General features: G+C 36.7%; 1 protein-coding gene across 3 annotated transcripts in view; it reads left to right on the top strand.

The window, feature by feature from the left end:
• The first annotated feature begins 5,736 nt into the window (after positions 1 to 5,736).
• Positions 5,737 to 12,797, top strand: part of slc8a4a (solute carrier family 8 member 4a) — a 93,069-nt gene continuing 86,008 nt past the window's right edge. Inside the window, exons 1-2 of one of the 3 annotated variants that reach the window (XM_083564521.1) lie at positions 5,737 to 6,254; positions 6,517 to 6,597. The gene's annotated coding sequence lies outside the window, so the exon portion shown is untranslated. The other 2 variants (XM_083564524.1, XM_083564523.1) reach the window with 2 other exon arrangements.

The raw sequence follows: 12,797 nt of genomic DNA, 5'->3' as shown, positions 1-12,797 counted from the left end.
AGCCGAAAGAAAGTTAGTGATAATGATGATGATTATTAATAATAATAACGTAATTTTCTCTCACAAAAAACAGTTCTTCCCTACAAAAGCTTGGATAGCATGAAGTTTATCAAACGTTTCCTTCAAGACACGTTGAGCCTACAGCATCTTCTTAAAACGCTGTTTATACTGCATCACAGAGCTGTGTAACACACTCACAGCAAAGTTCTCTACCCTTTTCTGCATACGTGTGCAGACAAAAGCCCCAGAATTGACTAACGTTGCTAAAAAAAAGTGATAGTAAACCATCCGTACCACAAAAGAGCACGGTGAGTTTAGCATGCATGGCTGTGTCACTGTTGGTGAATGAGTGGTGAATGCTTCTGTGTTGTAACATTAAGGAACCTGTGAGGGTTTTTTTTTTTTTATAATGGCTCACATTCTCTCACTCTATGACCAATAATTAGATCATTATCTAAGAGTCTAATATAAGCAATTTATTTTACAGCCTGACTAAATGGTTTTCTCTTTTTGCAGAGATTCCACTTTAGATTTGAGTGAAATAAGAATTGTCTTCTTTTTCTATACATATAAATTTTTATTTAAACCTTATGGAACTAAATATGCATTGTCACTCAAAATGGAGGACAGAATCCCTGAAAATGTGGACCAACAAAGTTCCGATGGCAATAAAACAGCCGCCTGAATAAGTCGGAATAAATCAATAAGAGATCGAACCAAAATATTGGTTGTGCCCAAATCAATTACTTGACCGCTTCTTAAGTTGCACCAGCTAACAACCTGGCAAACCACAGTCCAAATGATTCTGATTGATTCTGAAAATAATTTGACTCTTTTAGGCATGACAGCAAACAGCTTAACTGTTCATTTAAAATAAGCCTGGAAGCAGATGCAGATTTCAGAAAAGGCAACTGCAAAAAGAAAGAAAATAAACCAGCATGGACTCAAAGTATTTTGCACAAGACATGCTGATGAGCCTCAAAACAGTGAGGTTACACAAGCTGTAGTGGCACGGGGGAAAATTCCTGACAAATTTATCTCCTTAGAAAACTATAACAAGCGAGTGCAATGGAACTGGATTTTGTTTGACTGTCTGCCATTGATGTAAATAGTATAAATGCTAAATCTGCTCTTAATTCTAACCTTTACCATCTTAAACTTTTATATGAATTAAATTGGAACGATTTTCAAGTGAGGAATGAATGCGATAACTCATCCTTGTAGAATATATGTATAAGGCAGGTATAAGTACCAGTGGACCAGTGGAACCAAACCCACTAAATCTAAAACAGGATTTCTGGATTCTGAAGTGTTTCATCAGTTTAAATAGAAATAAATTCTTTACACAAGAGACCAGACTGAAATAAATGTAACTAAATTATTTAGTTATTTTAATTATTTATTGAGTTCTTTCATTCTAAATATACTGAATTTATGATTTTATTAGATCGTTTTAGTTCATTGTTTGACAGTGTTTTATAATTTAGAAACTGCAAGATTGTTGCATTTTAACCTGACATCATAACCAAGCAGAATATATATTAGATATTTAAATATTTGTATGATTATTAGGTATTAGATATAATATATTTGTAAAAATTATTTAAAAATGAGTTTATTAGAGGGACAGTGGACGTTTTGGTGACAAGGTGAGGGAGGTGAGATTGAGATGGTTTGGACATGTGCAGAGGAGGGACATGAGGTATATTGGTAGGAGAATGCTGAGGATGGAGCCACCAGGAAAGAGGAAGACCAAGGAGGAGGTTCATGGATGTGGTGAGCGAAGACCTGCAGTAGTTAGGTTGAAAGAGGCAGATGTAGAGGACAGTGGGGTATGGAGACGGATGATCCGCTGTGGCGCCCCCTATTGGGAGCAGCCGAAAGAAGAAGAAGATATTTGTAAAATTACGTTGGTTTTTGATGATGTATTATTCTCATATTCTATAAAAATGTTGTGATTCCTAGCTGGATTACCAGTACATGTTAGATCTTTATGGAATTGTATTCCTCATTGACACTGTTTCAAATTAAACCCAATATACTGGATTACACAATGTTTTATTTATAAAAAAACAGGAAAGAATGAAATTACATATTGAAAATACAGGCTATATATTAGACTGAAGTATGTTTATTCATGGTTGACTCCTCTGTAACCTTAGGAAGAGTTTACAGGTCATGACAAACTTTATCATTCTTACCCACATAGGAACTTTTTAATACTTTAATGATATTCCAATCCTTTTAAAGCCTTGAAAACCTGAGTGTGTGCTAAAAGTAAGCTCTTAGATTAAACTCTTTTTTTTTCTGTAGCACCAAGCCACATTTATTTTGTCACCATCAAACCATAAGCCTTGTTTGGCTTTTTCAGTCAGAGGAGAGATTTTGTCGAGAATATTTGTTAGATAGAAAGAAGAATAGGATACAGTGTCAGGCATGGTATGGCATCTTTGGAGCACAGGGGATTAATGGCCTTACTTAAGGGCCTAACGATGGCTCTATGGTGTTGCTATTACTAAAACTATCAGACTTCTGAGAACCTCAGCAGCCCAGAACATGGTACAGTGATGCATGACCGCCTGTTGTTGAAGATGAAAGATGAGTACAGACTAAAGCAAATATTAACTTTCTATTTTACTGTAATCGATTTTACGGTAATAAAATTGACTAGTTGTACACTTAATTAAATTTCCAAGAATGAAAACATTTGGACATTTACAAATCTCAAAGGTTTAGTTGAGCATCCATTAATTTCAACTCATCATCCAACAAAGGTAATCAAAACTAGAAATTTACGCCCTTATTCAAATTTTTTCTTTGACAACCCAACTGCACATTCTCATTCTGTCAAAATTCACTATATGAACAAAGGTTTTTGGACACAACCATAAGATTTGTATGTGCTTTTTGAAAACCCCATTCCTCATGTAATCCCTATCTGCTTTTTAATAACATCCACTTCTAAGAAGATGATCTATTCATCCTAAAGCTGTTCAGTAGGGTTAAGGTCAAAGCTCTAAATACCACCTGTGTGCAATACTACCTGCAATACCTACTTTTTTCCCCCTTATTTGTATGTATACATTGTACTGTGTATATACTGTATATTATAGTATACAGTATATTCTTTTTTTATATATTTGCATATATTTTTTATTTTTTTCCTTTGCTGCTGTAACAAAGAAATTTCCCCACTGTGGGACGAATAAAGGTATATTATTGCCAAAGCATTTGATGACAATCTATACAATCCTTTGCCTCCAACTCTGAGGTAATAGTTTTAACAAGAATCACATATTACCAGTATATATAGTCTAAATGTACTTAGCACTATAGCTCTTTATGTATGTTTGAATACGACCCTTAATAAAAATGTGTCAATGTTCTGTCTCCGTTGACGTCTACGAAAAAAACAAACTCAGTCGATTTTAAAAAAACAACATAAAAATGTAGTATATTTAAGTTATCAGGTTTGTAGGTTTAGTAGATTAGACTAGCATTGATTCCAGCAACATGATATTCTGAATTGTTTATGATATATCTTATTTAATCATTATTAAAATGCACAGCATTAGACATGCACAGGACCAGCAATCTTACAGAGATTTCATTATTGAAAATGATCTCCTAGAAGTTATCTATTTTATTTACATGAAAATAGGATTATTCAACTCTTTTTACAGCATTGAATTATTTTTTAAGGGATGTCACAATACTCTACACCAGAAACTCAAGAGTGTCCTGGTCTAATCTGATAATGGACTTGTGGTGATAAAATCATTCATTTGTTTATACTGAATAAAAATGTCAAACTGAAATGGCAGTTTAATGCATTAAAAAAGGTTAAACACGTTTACCTGTCATTTACCATGTTATTTCGCTACACTTACCATGTTATTTTGCAGGAGTATATTTAAAAGTAGCAAATCTTTGCTTTTACTTTAATTTCAATCCATTTTCTGGCTAAATACGTTAACATTTTGACACATTATCTGTACTTTCCTTTAGGTATAATTTCTCTGTATACTTTCTCTACCCAGGATTAATTCTGGGGTTTAATGGTTTTCCTACAAATAGACCCGAGGCCATTATTTGGGTTGGCACAAAGGATAAACTGAGGGCATAGTGGTGCAGTATTGTGTCATTAGTCCTTCTCAGATCCAAGAGTTTCAGTTTGATCCTTATATTGTGTTAAATTGCTAAATTGCCCCTAAGTGTGAATGCATTTTTTGCATGGTGGCCTGTGATGGCCTTGCATCTCATCAATGGCGTATTCCAGCCTCATGGCCAGCATTCCTCTGGAGAAACCTTCACCCAGACCAAGATAAAGCGTATACTAAAGGTGAATGAATGAACGAACGAACGATCTTTTGGGATCCTACAGTGCAGTGTGTATGCATCATTTTGGGATCCTTTTGGGAAGTGTATATGCATCCTGTTTGGATCCTACTGGGCAGTGTATAGGCATCCTTTTGGGCAGCCCAGTCCTTTTACACTTTTTACACATACACATCAATTATGGTTCACCCCACTCAAGCCCTTCAGTGCAACCAATAGGGCAAATCTAGATATATGTTTATATCTAAATGTTAACCTCAAAGCTGCATGTCATAGAAACGCAATTTCCACCAATTCGACTTGTCTATTTCTTCTAAACATTTTGTCCTCTCTTCATCAAATTTGGCAGACAGTATCATGGTCCTAAAAATTTTTGTTTCACTGACAAATTGTCTGTAATGGAACCAACCAGGAATTGAAGAAATCTTAAAAAGTGTGATATATTTTGACCAAAATTCACAAATCCATTTTGTTCTACATTCATTTGTAGATTAAATATTTATGCTATAGTATTTTTGGCTTATAGATGTCATTCCGTCAAACTGCATTTGTCAGACTCCCTTAACCAGAGCAACTTACAATTATTTTATTCATACAACTAATTAAGGGTTAAGATGGTGGTAGCTCAGTGGTTAAGGCATTGGACAATGGATCGGAAGATCACAGATTCAAATCCCACCACCACCAAACTGCCACTGTTGGGTCCTTGAGCAAGACCCATAACCCTCCCCTGCTCAGTTGTAAGTTGCTCTGGATAATGGCGTTTGCCAAATGCCATAAATGTAAAATGGTTAAGGGTCTTATTAAAGGTCACAGCAGTTTCAGTTTGGTGGTCCTGGGATTTAAACTCGGAACCTTCCAATCAGAAGTCCAACATCTAAACCACTGAGCTATATCAATATATGATTGCAATGGCAATATTCAGAATACCAGCCATTTATACAATTTAGATATTAATTATTATCAGCTTAGTAGTCACTGTGGAACCTTTTGGGTTTGGCTTATATTTCATTGTGATCAATCCGATTGACTTGCTTTCTTCAGTAATGGATCATGATGTGTTGTGGTTATTATTGAGTGTCTCAAGCACGATGCCAGAATGCGTTCCATCCTTTTACTTATCTCTGCAGTTTTATTGCTGACTACCGGCGTTCTCTGTGGAGCCAAGAGGAGAGAACTAGGAAGTTCCATTTTGCATCCAGTTCTGTTTTCCAGAGTGCATCATGGAAAGCGCGCACGGCTGATGCTCTCAGGAGCGCACCTTTAGCATTCAGTGCGCGTTCCTCTGGCTGGCTGGCGCGTCTCTCTCTCTCTCTCTCTCTCTCTCTCTCTCTCTCTCTCTCTCTCTTTCTCTCTCTCTCTCTCAATATCCCAGACAAGCCGTGTTTGCTCTTCAGTCCTGGATGGAGAGCGCATTGTTATTGTTATTGCACCAAAAAATAAAGAAAGAAGTAAAGACCAAGGAACCCTTCACTGATGTGTTTTTGGTGATGGTGTCTCCAAAGCTTCAACAACTTCACTGACAACACCAGTGAGCAAAATATCTAGGTTTTTTTTTGCTGCTGAATAGAATCCAAAGAAAGACGGAGCGTGGGCAGGCTCTCTATTGGTATTCAGGATTTTTTTTCACGCTCCTATCACCATCATTAACGGCGCACTTAAAAAAAAAAAATACGAAAAAGGTCATCCTGCCTCCAGCTACGTTTTCTTTTTTTTTTTTTTTTAGATGTGCATTAGTTTTTTCAGTGCATTTTCGTGAAGCTGCGTTCAAGCTGGAGGAAACCACGCTGCCGACACGTTGCGCAGCCGCGATGCGTTTCTGCGTGCAGGCTGAACGACTGGATGACTGACTGAACCTGGAGGATCTTCACTGTGCGCTTCCCCAGCGGCTGCGCTCGAGCTCCATCCCGAATACCGTAAGTAACCCGAAATCCGATGGCCACCTTGTTATTGCCAACGTCCCAGATCATATTGAACGGAATGCAGTGTGGTGCAATGGAAGCTAATTCACGTGTCACAAAGCTGGCATGCTTAAACTTAAAAAAACATGCTTTGTGGGCGTGTGTGTGTGCGTGCGTGCGTGTGTTGTACATTCGCATTTAACATGTATTCCTTCTTAACCCTCTTATTTCTCACTGTGATGAAACATCTCATTCACGTGCATTTCTTAATTTATAGGATTATAGGAAGACCCCCCCCCCCCCAATCCAGAGCTCCCGAGATGAATCTCTGATGTTAAGACCAACACCGTTTCTCCAGGTAATGATCTCTGATCTCAAATTAACCGAATTAAAACAGGTACACTGGACCCCCATTGATATCAACTGCTTGTAATGCATGTGCCAGAGCTCTCAGGATTTCTTTTTTTGAAATGCAAGTATGTATTGTGCTATTTAGTGAAATTTTTTCCCCTACTCATAAAGCCTGTGGCATTTCAAAAGTGTCTACGTGCACTTAGGAGGCACCGTTCTCATGGAAACGCTCCTGTACTCCCACTATAGAAGCAGCCCACCTGTTTCAGATAAGCGCATTCGGATGATAAAGATGCACCAACATTCCTTCTGTTAGACATCTACTGACACTTCTTCTGCATATGTTTTGTGCTTCAGCAAATATCAGGATAAGGTTGAAAAAAGCCACTTGTTTCATGCTGGAGCTCTTCATGTAACAGGGAACATCTTTAGAACGTTCAGTCAATTTTTTTGTCCTGAAGTTTTATGATGCTTATGTGGATTAAAACAAAATACGGTGTGCTATTATTGGAAAACAATCAATGATAGGATAGTGTTACCACCCTGAAGTAGATCCCTTTTCAATGCCTCGATTTGATTTATTTTACACCATTTGTCATATATGATTATATAATTTTTTTTATTCATTAATAAATGACGTCAAGCTTTCTAACCATTCAGGGTGACAATTATTATTCTGCGAGCGAGTTCGTTTTTTCTATTCCTTAACTATAGCAGCTATATACACTCAATCCTCTCACCAACCTCTCATCATTTCTTCATGAACAAAAAAAGACAAAACTCCAATGCTTCTTGTCATGTCACACTAAACCCTAAAAAGTACAAACTCCTTTAAATTGAGGCTCCAGACTTATTACATAAACATTCATCGAGGATTAAAGAAAGCTTCACCATATCAGCGTTATAAATTTATAAACGCATAAAAAAAATCTGTTTATTATTAGCCTTGGATTATGTGCAGCATCCAAGTCCCTGTGAATTAGCTGTTACTATAGAAACAACATATTATAACCAGTGCATCAACGAAAACCTGCGATCTATTGAAAATTACAGCTGATATTATTGTCAGAGGTGTTGATATATTCATCAACACCTTCTGACCAATCCGATTTAAGACATCAAAAACTCAGCAGGTGAAATGCAAAAAAATTACAATTGTGTGTAATCCTTATCATGCCGCATCACAATGTTCTTGGAACGTTCCTTTCACAACTCTCCGATCTGACAACAGCCTGTGGCAGTGATGTTGTGAGAAGATTCAGAAAGATTCCCAAAGAACCGATTAAATGTTCTTATGAGCAAATTTTCTGAAATCATAACATTCAGCAAATGTGTTTTTAACCAACAATTGTAAATCACCTCCCTGTAGTCATAGAGTTATAAATATACACATGTACTGTTCCAAATTAAAGATCATAAGACTTCTATTCTCAGCGATGATATAACTGATCAACGGACTGGAAGAAGTATGTCGTTTGGTCAAACTGTGATCTGTTATTAAGACTCCATTCTGTTGGAAACCAGCTTAACAGTACAGAAAGAGGAACACGTCCAATTGTCTCTAAAGAGACAAAATGTAATGAATAATTCAGACAAAATGTAAAAGTTTACAGAAAATAAACAACACATGGTAATGTTTTCTGAAGCTGGCTGGTCTGTAGTGAGTTCAGCACCAGTCAGCGTTCTTGTAAAGGTAGCTTCCTCATGTTCGAACTCATAGTTTTGCAGGCTTCATGTCTTCTTTAATGTTGAGAACCGTTTCTCACAGCTTGTGCTAATTGTACTGTTCTTTAGCAGACTGAAAATAATCACAGACTCTCTGTGGGCTGAATTCAAGAAGCGGATCATTTCGAACACCGCTGCTTTCATTGCGTGCCGTCTCGGTCCTCCCAACAGCCTTTACATTGTATGGATTAAATTATTTTTGCACAGTGCTTGATTTGACAAGGCCTATATTATATGCTGATTGCAAGTACATGCATAGATTTGTTTGCATAGATTTGACAGTGATGTGTGTATGATATAAAAAAAGAGTAATAATCAGCATTCCAGGTGATTTTTTTTGAGCCGACCGAATTGAGAGGATTGCCGGAAGGAATGCAGTTGCAATCATTTTGGTGTGAGGCATGAACAAATATTTCACTGGAGAGAAAGGAAAATATTATTAGTTAGAAAATATCATGCAGGTGCAAGTAGGAAGCATGGATAATAGAACTGATATGGAGCTCGAAGAAAAGGATGGGTTCTAGGTGACATCTAGACTTTTAAAGTAGAACCAGTGTGCTGGAGATTTTTGATCTTGTGTAGTTTAAGAACATCTGAGTCATCCAACTATAAATATACACCAAACAGGAGTTCAGGAGATAATAAGGAAAGAGCCGGTGACAATGGTTTTGGTGGAGATGGAAAGCTGGATGTCAATGATATTGTGGTGTCTCATGGTACAGTCTGGGGGAGAACATCCAAGCACTGGGTTTATCATAAAGAGATTGCAAATATAAATCTGTTGTGATCTATGGCAATTTATGACGAGGAGTCAGGAAAGCAATAATAGACATGCTTTCTGAGTGAAACAGATGGCTTAGTCTCTCTCCTGGATCAATCACTGTGACATCAGCCAGTCATGGGCCTTTGAAAGTTTATGTGTGCAAAAGAAGAATTAAAAACACGATTTAGTAGCCTTCACATGCCTTTAAAATGAAGAGCACAAGTTAAATACTCTGTATTTGAGTTTTGCGCTTTCTTGGTATAGATACATTATATGGACAGAAGAAATGCTTTTTACGACGGTCCGGCATGAGGGAATAGAATGGGGAGAAAATAATAATAAACCAAGAAAAAGAAGGCAGATAAATAAGGTATAAAACTATATAAAATATAGAATATATAAAGATATAAATGAGAAAAAAGGTGTATATACAAGGTATGCTTATGGCAGTAAACAGTTAATCAGTAAACAATTTAAAGTGGTTTATGTGATTGTGAGCATTTAAGTTTCTCTTCACTTGAACTAGAAGACCCAACCCTATTCCAGCATTAAAATACCACCAACTCAGATAACAAGATATTCAGTACATAGTTTGAAGTGGATGTTGACTGCCTGCTATAGAGCTCTAAACTCAACCTTACTGAACACCTTTGTGATGAATTGGAACACTGACTGAACCCCAGGCCTCTTCACCTTAACTACAGTTTATCAGTACCTGATTTTATTCACACTCTTGTGGCTGAATAAGAGCAAATCTCCACAACTACATATATATATATGTGTGTGTGTATATGAGTGTGTTTTCTTTTTAGCACCTCTTTTGTTTAATAGAGTGTGGTCATCCAAGGATACCCCTTGTACTGCTACTACATCAGCTCTGTCAGCATTCTTCATCTATAGCTTGGCACTCAAACCACCATATTTCACTTCTGCTCTTTGTCTAAAGACCTATCTGCCCATTTGACGTTCCAGCCCCATAAAATCCAGTCAAGTGAGCTGCTGACTGCAATTAAAATGTCCTTTACTTTATCAATCTGAGCCAAAATGGTGCTATCATTCAAGTGGTGCTCTGCATAATTGCTTTTTTTATTAAATAAAAATATGATTTGGAATTCTTTTTACTCTTCGAAATTTGCCACTATAATAGCACAAGCCTTTATAACCCTATGATTTATCCCTTCATCGTCAAACACACTGCAGTTTTTAAAGTTTAATACAAATCTCAGAGAAATAAACAAATCCTATAAATACTCGTTGTGTGAGGAGCTTGGCCGTTCTCACCTTGTGCATTTGTGTGCACTTCTCAAAGCATTGGAGTGTATCCTGGCTCAATATTACAATACAGAAGTCCATCAGTACCGAATTGGAAAAGGTCTGCTACTGTTCATGGTTTAATATTTGCATTCTGCCTGCTGGTAGCATTTGTGTGTGAAGTTGTCGGAGCATTGATCAACAGACCTGGTGTTGAGGAACATTCCTCTGGGTTAAGCAAATTATTTCTATTTAAATTGTGCTTGAATCTCTCCTGCTTTCTCGCTATTTTTTACATTTCCCTCTTTTATTCACCCAAATTTTACATGCATATATCTGGTATGGAACAACAACAAAAAAAAACTATTACTTTACAACTATTACAAAATTATCTTCTCTTTTATTTAAATTCAGTAACAGTGCCACAGTTGGCCACTTTCAAAAACTGAATTTATAAAATATTAGTTACTTATAGTTTTGGGAGCCTCCAGGATCAAACAATCACTAGGCATTCATCTGAACACAGCACAGTTATTGCATATTGCATCCGTCAAAGTCTGGTACTCCTCAGTCAGCACACAGAAGGAGCAGAAAAAAGCTTGACCCTTTTATCCTTTACAAGTAAATCGCTTTGTTCTTTGTTATAAACCATCATCAACACAGCCTGCTTATGCCTAGGAGCATTCCTTCAGGCTAGATGGACAGTGGCACAAACAATATTTGCAGTGCCGAGAAGCAGCTTGGCATCTGGTGATAATAAGAGGAAAATCTGCTCCTCGCATAAGGTGCTACATTGGAAATTCTGAATGTGTAAAAAGGGAGCAATGGTTGCAGGGCTGAAATATGTTTTTCCAAAAGATAAGCAGAATCTTAGCGAAGAGCACGAGGTGGTCATGGGTCTTTATACTGCGTGCATTCTGTAAATGGGCTTTTGGTTGCTGTCTATGGTGCTGAAGCTGAATGAGCTGGGTGGATGTTCATTGGTAGATAGATATAAAACACAAATCATAGTGAAAAATAAAAAGCTTTAACAAATTCAAAAAGAAAAAAACACAGCTTGATAAATTGTTCATCAACTGTACTGCTTGTCTTAATAGTCTAGTGAGTTTGTTTAATTGACATCCCTATACAGCACTCAATCCGTCTAAGTACATTGTTGCCAGCAGGGAAGATTTACATTTTCAGCTATACGTGAATAAACCTATATGATGTGATATAGTTGCTACTTTGTCCTTGCTATTTTTTTCACTTGTTAGGCTGGTGATGACCAAAGAGATTGGTCCATCAAACCTATATGATGTGATATAGTTGCTACTTTGTCCTTGCTATTTTTTTCACTTGTTAGGCTGGTGATGACCAAAGAGATTGGTCCATCAAACCTATATGATGTGATATAGTTGCTACTTTGTCCTTGCTATTTTTTTCACTTGTTAGGCTGGTGATGATCAAAGAGATTGTTTATTGTATGTGAGATATGATACATGTGAGGAAAAACAGGTTAATATATATATATATATATATATATATATATATATATATATATATATATATATATATATATATATATATATATATATATATATATAATATTTATGCAAGCTGTACTTGGGTAACTAGGTACTTTATTGTGTACCATGGCCTAACTTACATTGCCATGTTTTCTTTTTTAAATCTGAGCTTGAATTACTGTCTGTTTAAAGTCACATTTTCTACCTATATCCAATTAGGTTTGTTCTGGGTTCCCCTTATGTTGTGTCCTCTGGGTTGCCACAAGCATTCTGACTGGTGATTTGGCTATACTAAATTACCCATAGGTATGAACAAGTATATGTATATGTGTATGGTGTATATTATATACCCAACTATTAGGCTAAGCTATTCACAGAGCGATCAAAGATTTATGCTCCCTGAGGCTTCAACAGTGCAATATAAGTGTAAGAACCTTGTCTACCAATTACTGATAAAGTTGTAATGGAATGTTCTGGTTCTGGACACTGTTGGGGTGAAATGCTGTAAATGCCATGAGCACTTGTGCAAACTATCAACAATTTACCTGTATCACACATTACGTCATTCATCTTCATACGCAAAGTTATTGTAGATAAGAGCTAAATGCTCTCTGGAGCTTGGGTGCATGTTTTATAAAAAGAGTTAGGGGTTAAACTTTAAATATTATATACTCACTCACTGTACACGTGATTAGTCATGCAATTATCCAATTATACGGCAGAAGCTAAATTTATTAAATAACTTAAAATAACAGAATTTGGAAGATGCCCGTATCCAAAGCGAATTACAATTTTCTCATTCATACAACTTGTAGTTAAGGGTAAAGATCCTTGCTCAAGGGCACAGTAGTGGCAGCTTAGTGGTGGTGGGATTTGAACTTATGAACTTATGATCAAAAGTTTAACATCTTAATTACTGAGCTACCCTCTTCCCTACCCCAAAACGGGTTGGGAGCTTCA

The sequence above is a fragment of the Silurus aristotelis genome (genome assembly GCF_946808225.1).
Source record: "Silurus aristotelis genome assembly, chromosome: 16".
Taxonomy (NCBI): domain Eukaryota; kingdom Metazoa; phylum Chordata; class Actinopteri; order Siluriformes; family Siluridae; genus Silurus; species Silurus aristotelis.
The sequence above is the reverse complement of the archived record's forward strand: the minus strand, read 5'-3'. Positions and strand labels throughout refer to the sequence as shown.